A 15,557-nucleotide genomic window follows, 5' to 3' on the forward strand; every position below is an offset into this window, starting at 1 on the left:
GAAGTTGCAGTTTGAAAAATAGGAAAACTCCCATGCATCAAGACTTGCTGGTAGTGCTGGTGCCATAGGTATTCCAGCAACTCAACCTGTCAGTACACTCAGTGCTGCAGTTACCCAAATTTCAAAGATGGTCAATTACCCACATTTCAAAGATGGGTGTTAGCTGCCTGCTAGCATACATTAGCAACAACAGAAGTGCCAAGTCCAGAGTAGGGTAAGAAGATATTCAAACGCCACATTAGCAGCAGTCAACCAATCACACCAATTGTTATGCAGGACTTGTTATCAGATTGATCTTATTGATATGGGTTGAGAAGCCAATGTCTGTCCAAGAGGTGCCAGTGACACATTGACAGCAACAATGGAACATTTACTTACTATGGCAAATGATCCCAGGATCACTGTTGTTGTTGTGGTCTTCAGTCCAAAGACTAGTTTGATGCAGCTCTCCATGCTACTCTATCCTGTGCAAGCTTTTTCATCTCCAAGTAACTACTGCAACCTACATCCTTTTGAATCTGCTTAGTGTATTCATCTCTTGGTCTCCCTCTACAATTTTTACCCTCCACGCTGCCCTCCAATACTATATTGGTGATCCCTTGATGCCTCAGAACATGTCCTAACAACTGATCCCTTCTTCTAGTCAAGTTGTGCTACAAATTCCTCTTCTCCCCAATTCTATTCAGTACCTCCTCATTAGTTACATGATCTACCTATCTAATCTTCAGCATTATTCTGTAGTACCACATTTTGAAAGCTTCTGTTCTCTTCTTGTCTAAACGATTTATTGTCCATGTTTCACATCTATACATTGCTACACTCCATACAAATACATTTAGTAAAGACTTCCTCACACTTAAATGTAAACTCAATGTTAACAAATTTCTCGTTTTCAGAAATGTTTTTATTGCCATTGCCAGTCTACATTTTATATTCTCTCTACTTCGACCATCATCAGTTATTTTGGTCCCCAAATAGCAAAACTCCTTTACCACTTTAAGTGTCTCATTTTCTAATCTAATTCCCTCAGCATCAACCGACTTAATTTGACTACATTCCATTATCCTTGTTTTGCTTTTGTTGATGTTCATCTTATATCCTCCTTTCAAGACACTGTCCATTCCATTCAACTGTTCTTCCAGGTCCTTTGCTATCTCTGACAGAATTACAATGTCATCAGCAAACCTCAAAGTTTTTATTTCTTCTACATGGGTTTTAATTCCTACTCCAATTTTTTCTTTTGTTTCCTTTACTGCTTGCTCAATATAGATTGAATAACATTGGGGATAGGCTACAACCCTGTCTCACTCCCTTCCAAACCACTGCTTCCCTTTCATACCCCTTGACTCATAACAGTCATCTAGTTCCTGTACAAATTGTAAATAGCCTTTCGCTCCCTGTATTTGACAACTACCACCTTCAGAATTTACCATTATATAATCTATCTGAAACCTTCCAATGTCTCCAGGCCTCTTCCACATATACAACATTCTTTTGTGATTCGTAAACCAAGTGTTAGCTATGATTAAGTTATGTTCTGAGCAAAATTCTACTAGGCAGCTTTCTCTTTCATTCCTTATCTCCAGTTCATATTCACCTACTATTTTTCCTTCTCTTCCTTTTCCTACTATTGAATTCCAGTACCCCATGACTACTAAATTTTCGTCTCCCTTCACTATCTGAATAATTTCTTTTATCCCATCATACATTTCTTCAATCTCTTTATCATCTGCAGAGCCAGCTGGCATATAAACTTGTACTACCGTGGTAGGCATGGGCTTCGTGTCTGTCTGTCTTTGCAACAGTGATGCATTCCCTATGCTGTTTGTAGTAGTTGACCCACACTCCTATTTTTTTATTTGTTATTAAACCTACTCCTGCATTACTCTTAATTGATTTTGTACTTATAACCACGTAATCAGCTGACCAGAAATCTTGTTCCTCCTGCCACCAAACTTCACTAATTCCCATTATATCTAACTTCAACTTTTCCCTTTTTAAATTTTCTAGCCTACCTGCCTGATTAAGGATTCTGAAATTCCACACTCTGATCTGTAGAACACCAGTTTTCTTTCTCCTGATAACGACATCCTCCTAAGTAGCCCCCGCCCGGAGATTCAAATGTGGGACTATTTTACCTCCAGAATATTTTACCCAAGAGGACACCATCATCATTTAACAATACTAAAGCTGCATGCCCTCAGGAAAAATTACAGCTATAAAGTTCCCCTCGCTCTCAGCTGTTCGCAGTACCAGGACAGCAAGGCTGTTTTGGTTAATGTTACAAGGCCCGATCAGTCAATCATTCAGAGTGTTGCCCCTGCAACTACTGAAAAGGTTGCTGCCCCTCTAGAGGAACCACAAGTTTGTCTGGCCTCTCAACAGATACCCCTCTATTGTGGTTGCAACTATGGTACGGCTATCTGTATCACTGAGGCACGCAAGCCTCCCCACCAACGGCAAGGTCCATGGTTCATGGGATGACTATGAGATACAAATTTTACAAATTCATTAGTTCAAGAAATGATTTGGTGATAATTTTTTTAATATATATTCTAGGTATTTAATCTGTGGAAGATTAGAAGACATTAAAAATCTCACCACACATCTGACACATCTGCGACTCGCCAATGTGTTGCAGCATGGCAGTTGAGAAGTGCAGTTCTAGGGTACAATCCCATATGCAGTCGTATATGTTGGCAAACTGTAATACCAATTTCCATTGCACCTTTAATTTCAACCATATCAGCAATATACAATGCTGTGTGACAGTATTATGAAAAGTAGTGCTGCCACTCACCATACAGTGGAGATGCTGATTTGCAGATAGGCACAATGAAAAAGGTTGTCACAAGATAAGCTTTCAGCCAACAAGGCCTTTGACAAAAGCTGAAAGCTTAATTTGTGGCAGTCACCCTGCTGTGCCCATCGCAACTCAGTGTCCCCACTATATGGTGAGCAGCAACTATCCTTTTCACAATATTGTTACATTCCCTCCTGGATTTTCCATTGTTTGATATATGATGATATTATTTTTCCTGCAAAATATTCAAAAACTTTTGCTTAAAGATTATTTGTGGTTGTCTACCACATAAATTATTTACTATCTTTGAACTACTAAAATATCCATTCAATTTGTGATGTAGTTTGAAACTTCTATTGTCACTTTGAAAAATGTATAAACAACATGTGGAAGAGATTCATTGTAATGTCATATGCAAGAGAAATCAACAAAACTCACAGGTATCATATAAGTTACTAACAAAATCTGGATATATTCAATAAGTTTGCATACATTTTACCATAAAATGATGAACTTCAATTGAGAAAGGGTTATAGCCTAACACAGATACAAGTTTCTAGTATGTTGATTTCATAGTGAAGGTGTTTCGATTGTCAGCTTAAGCCTTGAAACTGGTGTTGCACTTCAAAATGTACACTGCATACTGAAATACACTACTGAGAAATTTTCCATTGTGGAAGCGATATTTGTTCGAAATAAAAAGCATTTCAATGCTCTTTTTGGAAGAACCAGCATCATATTTTTTAGAGCAGTTAACTAAGCAACCCTGCACCTCACCTCATTAATTTATAAAAATCCAATTAATTTGATTTGGTCTGGTGCAAAAAACTAGATGGGAACCTATTCTGCTGAGTACTATCTTTAAATACTGACTGATGTATTTAATAAATTTGACACTTGTATATTACACATTATGCCACTTGTGTATGTGTATCTCAAAGAATAGGACAGTGTGGTCTAGGAATTTCCGATTAATCTGATGTACAGTCATTACTTACGCTCCTGGTCCTTCCCAGGTCCAAGTAACTGTGTCAACTTCATTTGGATAACGTAGACAGACAGGCTGCATAGGTACTCTTGGATAGAAAGCTTCTGGTTTGAATGTGATTAGACATGATCTGTTTGTACATGGTCCTTCCGAGAATATGAGCACCTGTGGCCAGGATCACTGCCTATGGTGAAAAACATTTAGCTGTTCACCTGGATTTTGTGAATGAAGACATGCCTGATCACATAATCAGAGTGACTTCATGCATCGTAAACAAATTGTGCCCAACGTGGGCACTCATTGAGTAGTACCAGTACCCATAGAATGGATACTGCCTAGTGTGCCTTCCATGTTGGGTCAAAAGCAGTGTGTCAAGTCCATGGCTTTCCACACGAAGATGTCTGGTGTCTGTTCCACTTCATCCACACCAAAGTATATCGATTCATTTCTGTACCCACAACAATGTCGGGTGCACCCACGTATGTAGGAGTGGGAGGTTGTCTCGAGGTGTGGCAGGGGGTGAAAGACATTCCAGAGGGCTGAACGGAAGGCCTCTTCAGTTTGTCTGATGAACTGGTTTCAGGCTCTGTCTCCAGCTGATACTGATCTTCAGCCGGGCATGGCTACTTGTCCTGTTCCAGAGGTTGCCCCTCAGTCTGCAATATCCGGGCGGTCGCAGAGGGTGGACTTACTGGTAGTTGGGAGCTCCAATGTCAGGTGCATAATGGGGCCCCTTAGGGATATGGCAGCAAGAGAGGGGAAGACAACCAATGTGCACTCTGTGTGCATACCGGGGGGAGTCATTCCAGATGTAGAAAGGTTCTTTCTGGATGCCATGAAGGGTACAGGGTGCACCCATCTGCAGGTGGTTGCTCATGTCGGCACCAATAATGTGTGTCGCTATGGATCGGAGGAAATCCTCTCTGGCTTCCGGGCGGCTATCTGATTTGGTGAAGACTGCCAGTCTCACTAGCAGGATGAAAGCAGAGCTCACCATCTGCAGCATCATCAACAGGACTGACTGCGGACCTTTGGTACAGAGCCGAGTGGAGGGTCTGAATCAGAGGCTGACACGGTTCTGCGACCGTGTGGGCTGCAGATTCCTCGACTTGCGCCATAGGGTGGTGGGGTTTCGGGTTGCACTGGACAGGTCAGGAGTCCACTATACACAGCAGGTGGCTACACGGGTAGCAGGGGTTGTGTGGTGTGGACTGGGTGGTTTTTTCGGTTAGATGGCCTTGGGCAAGTACAGAAACGACAACAGCCTCAAAGGGTGCGGAGCAAAATCAGGACATGCGGAGATAAACCAGCAATCGGTATTGTAATTGTAAACTGTCAAAGCTGCACTGGTAAAGTACCGGAACTTCAAGCACTGATAGAAAACACCAAAGCTGAAATCGTTATAGGTACGGAAAGCTGGCTGAAGCCAGAGATAAATTCTGCCAAAATTTTTACAAAGGTACAGACGGTGTTTAGAAAGGATAGATTGCATGCAACCAGTGGTGGCATGTTTGTCCCTGTTAGCAGTAGTTTATCCTGTAGTGAAGTAGAAGTGGATAGTTCCTGTGAATTATTATGGGTGAAGGTTACACTCAACAACCGAGCTAGGTTAATAATTGGCTCCTTTTACCGACCTCCCGACTCAGCAGCATTAGTGGCAGAACAACTGAGAGAAAATCTGGAATACATTTCACATAAATTTTCTCAGCATGTTATAGTCTCAGGTGGAGATTTCAATTTACCAGATATAGACTGGGACATTCAGATGTTTAGGATGGGTGGTAGGGACAGAGCATCGAGTGACATTATACTGAGTGCACTATCCGAAAATTGCCTCGAGCAATTAAACAGAGAACCGACTCATGGAGATAACATCTTGGACCTACTGATAACAAACAGACCCGAACTTTTTGACTCTGTAAGCGCAGAACAGGGAATCAGTGATCATAAGGCCGTTGTAGCATCCCTGAATATGGAAGTAAATAGGAATATAAAAAAAAGGGAGGAAGGTTTATCTGTTTAGCAAGAGTAATAGAAGGCAGACTTCAGACTACCTAACAGATCAAAACAAAAATTTCTGTTCCGACACTGACAATGTTGAGTGTTTATGGAAAAAGTTCACGGCAATCGTAAAATGCATTTTAGACAGGTACGTGCCGAGTAAAACAGTGAGGGACAGAAAAAACCCACCGTGGTTCAACAACAAAGTTATGAAACTACTGCGAAAGCAAAGAGAACTTCACTGCAAGTTTAAATGCAGCCAAAACCTCTCAGACAAACAGAAGCTAAATGATGTCAAAGTTAGCGTAAGGAGGGCTATGCGTGAAGCATTCAGTGAATTCGAAAGTAAAATTCTATGTACCGACTTGACAGAAAATCAAAGGAAGTTCTGGTCTTATGTTAAATCAGTAAGTGGCTCGAAACAGCATATCCAGACACTCTGGGATGATGATGGCATTGAAACAGAGCATGATACGCGTAAAGCTGAAATAGTAAACACCTTTTTCCAAAGCTGTTTCACAGAGGAAGACCGCACTGCAGTTCCTTCTCTAAATCCTCGCACAAACGAAAAAATGACTGACATCGAAATAAGTGTCCAAGGAATATAAAAGCAACTGAAATCACTCAACAGAGGAAAGTCCACTGGACCTGATGGGATATCAGTTCAATTCTGCACAGAGTACGCAAAAGAATTTGCCCCCTTCTAACAGCCATGTACCGCAAGTCTCTAGAGGAATGGAAGGTTCCAAATGATTGGAAAAGAGCACAGGTAGTCCCAGTCTTCAAGAAGGGTCGTCGAGCAGATGCGCAAAACTATAGACCTATATCTCTGACATCGATCTGTTGTAGAATTTTAGAACATGTTTTTTGCTCGCGTATCATGTCTTTTGTGGAAGCCCAGAATCTACTCTGTAGGAATCAACATGGATTCTGGAAATAGCGATCGTGTGAGACCCAACTCGCTTTATTTGTTCATGAGACCCAGAAAATATTAGATACAGGCTCCCAGGTAGATGCCATTTTCCTTGACTTCTGGAAGGCGTTCGATACAAAGTAAGAGCCTACGGAATATCAGACCAGCTGTGTGTCTGGATTGAAGAGTTTTTAGCAAACAGAACACAGCATGTTGTTCTCAATGGAGAGACGTCTACAGATGTTGAAGTAACCTCTGGCGTGCCACAGGGGAGTGTTATGGGACCATTGCTTTTCACAATACATATAAATGACCTAGTAGATAGTGTCGGAAGTTCCATGCGGCTTTTCACGGATGATGCTGTAGTATACAGAGAAGTTGCAGCATTAGAAAATTGCAGTGAAATGCAGGAAGATCTACAGAAGATAGACACTTGGTGCAGGGAGTGGCAACTGACCCTTAACATAGACAAATGTAATGTATTGCGAATACATAGAAAGAAGGATCCTTTGTTGTATGATTATATGATAGTGGAACAAACACTGGTAGCAGTTACGTCTGTAAAATATCTGGGAGTATGCGTGCAGAACGATTTGAAATGGAATGATCATATAAAATTAATTGTTGGTAAGGCGGGTGCCAGGTTGAGATACATTGGTTCAAAATGGCTCTGAGCACTATGGGACTTAACTACTGTGGTCATCAGTCACCTAGAACTTAGAACTACTTAAACCTAACTAACCTAAGGACATCACACACATCCATGCCCGAGGCAGGATTCGAACCGTAGCGGTCGCGCGGTTCCAGACTGCGCGCCTAGAACCGCTAGACCACCGCGGCCGGCCCAAGATTCATTGGGAGAGTCCTTAGAAACTGTAGTCCATCAACAAAGGAAGTGGCTTACAAAACTCTCATTCGACCTATACTTGAGTATTGCTCATCAGTGTGGGATCTGTACCAGGTCGGGTTGACAGAGGAGATAGAGAAGATCCAAAGAAGAGCGGCGCATTTCGTCACAGGGTTATTTGGTAAGCGTGATAGCATTACAGAGATGTTTAGCAAACTCAAGTGGCAGACTCTGCAAGAGAGGCACTCTGCATCGCGGTGTAGCTTGCTGTCCAGGTTTCGAGAGGGTGCGTTTCTGGATGATGTATCAAATATATTGCTTCCCCCTACTTACACCTCTCGGGGAGATTACGAAAGTAAAATTAGAGAGATTCGAGCATGCATGGAGGCTTTCCGGCAGTCGTTCTTCCCACGAACCATACGCGACTGGAACAGGAAAGGGAGGTAATAGTGGCACGTAAAGTGCCCTCCGCCACACACCGTTGGGTGGCTTGCGGAGTATAAATTTAGATTTAGATGTCAAGCAAGAAGAACTCCAGGAGTCATAACAGTTCATGTGCTGTTGACAATATCATTGCATTTTCTAAGGAGAGACTTTTTCATAATCTACTCATAGACTTTCCAGCACTCACTGAACCCTTCTGTGCCACCAGAAAATGCTCACACAATATTTAGAATCACATCTGCATGACACGTTGTCAACATATCACATTCTGCATCAAGTGAAGCTACTCACAGTGCAGCAGAGTTCAACCAACTGCTGAAAGCAGGTATTGTGACCAAGTCGAATAGTCAGTGGGCCTCCTCAATCCATATGGCTAATAAAAAAGAAAATTCCTGGAGCATGTGTGGAGCTTATAGAGTGCTTCATAGAAGTGCATTTCTCAAACTACTACCTATACCCAGTGGATTTTAACAATATCATGAGTAATACAAAAATATCCAGTGTGATAGACTGCACCAAGCCATACTCGCAAATTCCCATGGTGCCAGCTGAAATTAAAAACCAGCAGTGATCACACCATTCGGCTTGTGTGAGTAAAATTTTGGGCCCCTTTGCCTCAGGAATTCTGCACAACCATGGCAACAGTTCACACATGGAGTGCTTATAGAACTACTGTCCGTTTTGTATTAAATGGATGACATTCTTGTATTTTCTGCTACAGTAGAACAGCATGCAGCATACCTGTGGCAACTCTTCAGTCATCTGCAAGAATATGGCATAATTATTAATGAAGTAATGTGTGTATGGGGAAAATAACAGGTTAATTTACTGGGATACGTGGTTTCCCCACCAGGACTGTTACTCGAGCAGGTGAAAGCAATACAACAGATGCCTTTTCCCACAACTTACAATGGAGTTTGTAGATTATTAGACATTCAAAACTGTTATCAGTGTCACCTGCCTCACTGAGCTGCCATCCAAGAGCCACTCACAGCATTACTCACCGACAAGAATACCACAGGGAATCGTAAGGTACCGTGGACCCCGAATAGCCAACAGCTTTCTAAGACCCCAAGAAAAATGTAGCACAGGTAATACTGCTGGGACACCCAGTATTGAATCACCCCTTGGCAGTTATGGTAGATGTGAGCGAAACAGCAGTGATAGCAGCTCTGCAACGGAAAGTTGAAGGCAACTGGCAGCCACTTGCCTGCTTCTCTATGAACTTGACTCGACAACAGCAAAAACGAAGTGCAGTTGATTGTAAATTGTTCACTGTTTATTTAGCAATTAAACACTTCAACTCATCACTTGAAGGGTGACATTTTGCAATTTTTACTGGTCATAGGTCACTGGAAGACATTTTTCAGCACGACATTGATCTCAACTCACTGTGTCAGTGTAGGCAGGTAGAGTACATTGCACAGTTCTCAAACACTGTGCAGCTCACAGCAGGGAAAGACAACCTGGTTGCAGATTGGCAGTCTTGAAAATGTTCCAGTTTAAACTCTATTCATTGGGCAGAGATAGCGTTAAAATAACAAGATGATTTCCTTTTGCACCCTCTCATACAGGAGTTGCGAACTGGACTGCAGCTCAGATATGTACCAGCACAGGATATGCTGGATGGTATTTGATGAGACACAGCAAGAACAAAGCAGCAACCCTACATACAGGGGCAGTACTGTCAGGTAAGTTTTCAACATATGGTGCAACTTAGCACTCCCATAAGTCTGAACAACAGCCAAGTTAGTCTCCACTAAAGTCGTGTGACCAGGAGTGCAGAAGGATTGTCATGCATGGTCATATACATGCCTGACATGCCAGTATAATAAGATTGGCAGGCATGTCTTTGTGCCTGTTGCACATTTCCCCGACACTGCCACCCAAATTTTTGCACTTATATTTGGACATCATAGGACCACTACCACACTCTGCTGGACAAAATTATTTACTAACAGTCATCGATCTTTTTACCAGATGACCAAAGGTCATTGAGATAAAACATATATCGGCTGAATCAGTTGCGAGGATACTAATGCATGCTTGGTTCTCCAGGTTTGATGCACCGCGAGACGTAACTACAGAGTGTGGGAAAGTCAACTTTTCGGTGAACTTCTCCTACTGTGCAGCTGCAGCTACCTTCACACTACACGTTACCACACAGCAAGCAACAGAATGGTAGAACTATTCCACCACACACCCAAAATAGCCCAAATGTGCAGTTCATCATTATGATCAAAAGCATTGACACTGGCTCTACTCAGGAGAATGGCAACGAAGGAGAACATCCAGTGCTCACCAGCACAACTGGTCTACAGCAAGCAACTGAGGGTTCCAGGAGAAATGATCTTACCAGCATCCATATAACCTGTCATTGCACGGTTATGCACCCAGTTTGTACAACAACTCAGTCTATTCACTCATGTCAGAGATGGAGACCACCAGGTGTTTGTACATAAAGACCTAGAAAACACGTCCCAGGTATGGCTCATGGGTGATACTATACCATATTGAGAACCACACAAAGTAATCACATGTGAGAGTCACACTGTCAAGATTGAAAAGGATGGTAAAAAGGTTACATTGGCAATAGAGTGACTCAAGCCTGTGTATACCATTGAGGGTATGTCCCCTTCTCATACTACAACATTGCACTTCAACAACGAGACAGACTCTTTGACACCAGTCTCCCACCAAAGCATCTACCTCAAACTAGCGGCAATCCTTGCCTGTACCAGATTTTTTTTGTTTTTTGAGGACCAGTAAGCAGCTCAAATGCAATTCCTCTCAGGTACTGGAGCACCCAGTTTCAAAAAAGGGGCAGGTGGGAGGGCTGATTTGGCAATGCCACAATAAACTTTGCCATGAGAAATCAGCAAAACCATAGCAGACTATAGAAAGCTTTGCTGCTGTCCACATAGTTACTGTTGTAATTAAATTTGTTTATCTTCTGTTAGTTATTTCATCCCATGCTTGCATAATAAACTTGTTACTGAATACTGAGCATTTTTTGTTGTAAACAAATGAATACGTTTGAGTTCCCATAATGTAAACAACTGAACTTTAAACCTTCTGTATAAAACTTTTTCTTACAATAACATCATGTCTTATTATACTCTCTTGAGTACAATATGGCCTGACAGGTCTTTTTAAAGCTGATATAGTTTGTATAAAATCAAGATAAGAAGTATTCTCTATACAGGCCAGTTCAAGACTCATTTCTGTTTCCAGTGTTCATTGTCTCCAAGGCCTTCTCTTTTTCTCCTTGTCTTCTAATTACCTTCAAATCACAGTGTCAAGGAACAAGCAGTCTCACACAGCAGGTGGAGTCGCTCACTTGCTGTCCCATTTTGAGATGTGATTGGTTCAAGACATTCTCCCACCTGCACATATGGAACATCACATATGGAACATCACAAACGTCTATCATCATCACGGAAATCTGGGAGTGAGGCATGCCATTTCATACAAATGTAATGCCACACTTCAAATGCAAAGAGAATGAGCAGGTCGGTATCACAGCAAATAAAACCAGATTGGTCCTTGGAAGGTCTGAACTGAAACAATAACTGACCTACTTTGGGCACATCATAAGGAGACATGATTCACTGGAAAGGACTGTAATGCTGGCTAAGATTGAAGGCACACAGAAGACAGCATCAAAGAATGAGATGGATCAATGGCATCACACAAGTAATGGATGTAAGGGGACTGGAAAGATTCTCCATTATACCAAACACATGAAAATAGCTACAAGGTGTGTTGCACTTACAAGGTATACCTATCCTTAGTGTGTTATCTAATTATTCTCAAAAATTTTATTGAACAAACTTGGGAAGCATTTATATACCTCTTGTTGTATTGTTAAGCGATACAGATGTACTTGAGGCCTAGAGAAACTTGTATGTCACATAAGACTTGTCTATGTTAGGCTTGTTATTTGAAGTACATTTTCCTACACTGCTGACAAACTTTGATCATTTCTTTTGTACTTACAGGATTTTTGTTTAGTTGGACTGTTACAGTACTTACTACAGGCTTCCTTGTACTGATTACCTGCTGTGTCTGTTTAACCATTCACTCACTCCTTATTGCGCCCTTTAAATCCCTTCATGAAGGAGATCCTTTAGGAATATGGAACAAGTAACATGCAAATATTATATTTGGATATATAGGAGAAAAGTAGCTTTTTTTGAGGGGGTGGGAGGGGGGGGGGGGGGGGAAGGAAAACATACTGATCATCCTCTTACATTACTAGCTGTTAACAAGAAAGGCCACAAATATTTTTATGGAAAATGGTTTGAACCGAGCATAGAGAACAAGCTTCTGGTATCAATATCACATCCAAGCAGACGGCTGCCGGTAATGACAGTACAGAGGCTACAAAGATGGGCAATCACCTTGATGGGATACAAAAGTGATATCCGATACAGACCCATGGAAAAATGTTGCATGCTGATGCCTTACCAAGGCTGTCTGCTGATCCGGATGAAAAATTCAATATGCCTAAGAATCTTGCTTGCAACTTGGTGAAGAAATTAATAAACAGAATCAATTCATTCCAGATGATCACAGAAACATTCAAGAAGCCATGGTCAAAGATGCAGCACTAAAAGTAATTCTATATTATGTGAAAAACAGCTGGCCACACTATTTGCCAAAGGACAAAAAACTTTTGCAGCCACATTTTAACAAGGGAATTTCCATCAGCAACAGTTATGACTTGTTATTTCTTCACACAGATTCCACAACAGTTATCACACACAAAATGTGCCAAAAGAAAATTCTGAAGACACTTGTGGTTGACACTGGGGCATTGTCACAAGGAAATAACTGGTGGCCTAAAATGGACAAAAAGAATGGTTTCATAATGTGAACCTTTTCAAATGGCAAAACCAAATCCTAAAAAGGATTTTCAAAATGATCCCAAGCAACAGCACCATGGGAAGTGATTCATACTCATTACGCTAAACCATTTTGGAAAGCAACCTGGTTCGTACGTGTCGACAAATACTCACAGATCCTACATATATTTGACATGACATCCACAATTACAGAAGCCACAATAAAAGTACTCCAAAAAATCTTTGCCATAGGAGGATGTCCCCAAGACCAAAGGTCCCGACAATGGAACAAATTTTTATCAAAGGAATTCAAATATTTCTATGCCAGGAATGTAGTAGAACACCAGACTACAGCACCATTTCACCCTACTCTAAATGGCGAAGCTGAAATATTTGTCAAGACTTTCTAGGAAGCCACAGAAAAGGCTAACTGGGGAGGAGAGACCAAGCAAGATGCTCTGCAGAAAATGTTGTTGTTGTTGTTGTTGTTGTTGTTGTTGTGGTTGTGGTCTTCAGTCCTGAGACTGGTTTGAGGCAGCTCTCCATGCTACTCTATCTTGTGCAAGCTGCTTCATCTCCCAGTACCTACTGCAACCTACATCCTTCTGAATCACTTTAGTGTATTCATCTCTTGGTCTCCCTCTACGATTTTTACCCTCCATGCTGCCCTCCAATACTAAATTGGTGATCTCTTGATGCCTCGGAACATGTCCTGCCAACCGATCCCTTCTTCTAGTCAAGCTGTGCCACAAACTCCTCTTCTTCCCAATTCTGTTCAATACCTCCTCATTAGTTATGTGATCTACCCATCTAATCTTCAGCATTCTTCTGTAGCACCACATTTTGAAAGCTTCTAGTCTCTTCTTGTCCAAACTATTTATCGCCCATGTTTCACTTCCATACATGGCTACACTCCATACAAATACTTTCAGAAACGACTTCCTGACATTTAAATCTATACTCGATGTTAACAAATTTCTGCTCTTCCAAGTCCTTTGCTGTCTCTGACAGAATTACAATGTCATTGGTGAACCTTAAAGTTTTTGTTTCTTCTCCATGGATTTTAATACCTACTCCGAATTTTTCTTTTGTTTCCTTTACTGTTTGCTCAATATACAGATTGAATACCATCAGGGAGAGGCTACAACCCTGTCTCATTCCCTTCCTAACTGCTGCTTCCCTTTCATGCCCCTCGACCCTTATAACTGCCATCTGGTTTCTGTACAAATTGTAAGAAGCCTTTGCTCCCTGTATTTTACCCCTGCCACCTTCAGAATTTGAAAGAGAGTATTCCAGTCAACATTGTCAAAAGCTTTCTCTGAGTCTACAAATGCTAGAAACGTTGGTTTGCCTTTTTTTAATCTAGCTTCTAAGATAAGTCGTAGGGTCAGTATTGCCTCACGTGTTCCAATATTTCTACGGAATCCAAACTGATCTTCCCCGAGGTCGACTTCTACCAGTGTTTCCATTCGTCTGTAAAGAATTTGCGTTAGTATTTTGCAGCCGTGACTTATTAAACTGATAGTTTGGTATTTTTCACATCTGTCAACACCAGCTTTCTTTGGGATTGGGATTATTATATTCTTCTTGAAGTCTGAGGGTATTTCACCTGTCTCATACATCTTGCTCACCAGATGGTAGAGTTTTGTCAGGACTGGCTCTCCCAAGGCTGTCAGTAGTTCTAATGGATTGCTGTCTACTCCTGGGGCCTTGTTTTGACTTAGGTCTTTCAGCGCTCTGTCAAACTCTCCATGCAGTATCATATCTCCCATTTCATCTTCATCTACATCCTCTTCCATTTCCATAATATTGTCCTCAAGTACATCGCCACTGTATAGATCCTCTAAATACTCCTTCCACCTTTCTGCTTTCCCTTCTTTGCTTAGAACTGGGTTTCCATCTGAGCTCTTGATATTCATAGAAGTGGTTCTCTTTTCTCCAAAGATCCCTTTAATTTTCCTGTAGGCAGTATCTATCTTACCCCTAGTGAGATAAGCCTCTACATCCTTACATTTGTCCTCTAGCCTCGCTTGCTTAGCCATTTTGCACTTCCTGTCGATCTCATTTTTGAGACATTTGTATTCCTTTTTGCCTGCTTCATTTACTGCATTTTTATATTTTCTCCTTTCATCAATTAAATTCAATATTTCTTCTGTCACCCAAGGATTTCTACTAGCCCTCATCTATTTGCCTACTTGATCCTCTGCTGCCTTCACTACTTCATCCCTCAAAGCTACCCCTTCTTCTTCTACCGCATTTCTTTCCCCCACTCTTGTCAGTTGTTCCCTTATGCTCTCCCTGAAACTCTGTACCACATCTGGTTTAGTCAGTTTATCCAGGTCTCATCTCCTTAAATTCCCACCTTTTTGCAGTTTCTTCAGTTTTACTGCAGAAAATACTGATTACTTATCGCAGAATTCCAAAGCCAATATCTGGAAAATTGCCTGCTCAACTACTTCATGGCTTTCAGTCACACTGTCGCTAAAATCCTTCCATTAAAACAGAGGCAAAGCCAAAGAGGTGTTTACAATTTCAAACAGGTGATCAAGTGTATGCCAAAAATTTTCCAACAATTTGTCAAGTGGATTACTGTGGATCATTGGCAGTGCAGTAAAACAGCTGGGAAATATGCTTTACCTCATGAACTGCCTTATGGAACTGTCAAAAGGCATCAAAACCAGCTCACAAAATGCTATATTTTGAAGAATAGTGAT

The sequence above is a fragment of the Schistocerca cancellata genome, chromosome 3, assembly GCF_023864275.1.
Source record: "Schistocerca cancellata isolate TAMUIC-IGC-003103 chromosome 3, iqSchCanc2.1, whole genome shotgun sequence".
Taxonomy (NCBI): Eukaryota; Metazoa; Arthropoda; class Insecta; order Orthoptera; family Acrididae; genus Schistocerca; species Schistocerca cancellata.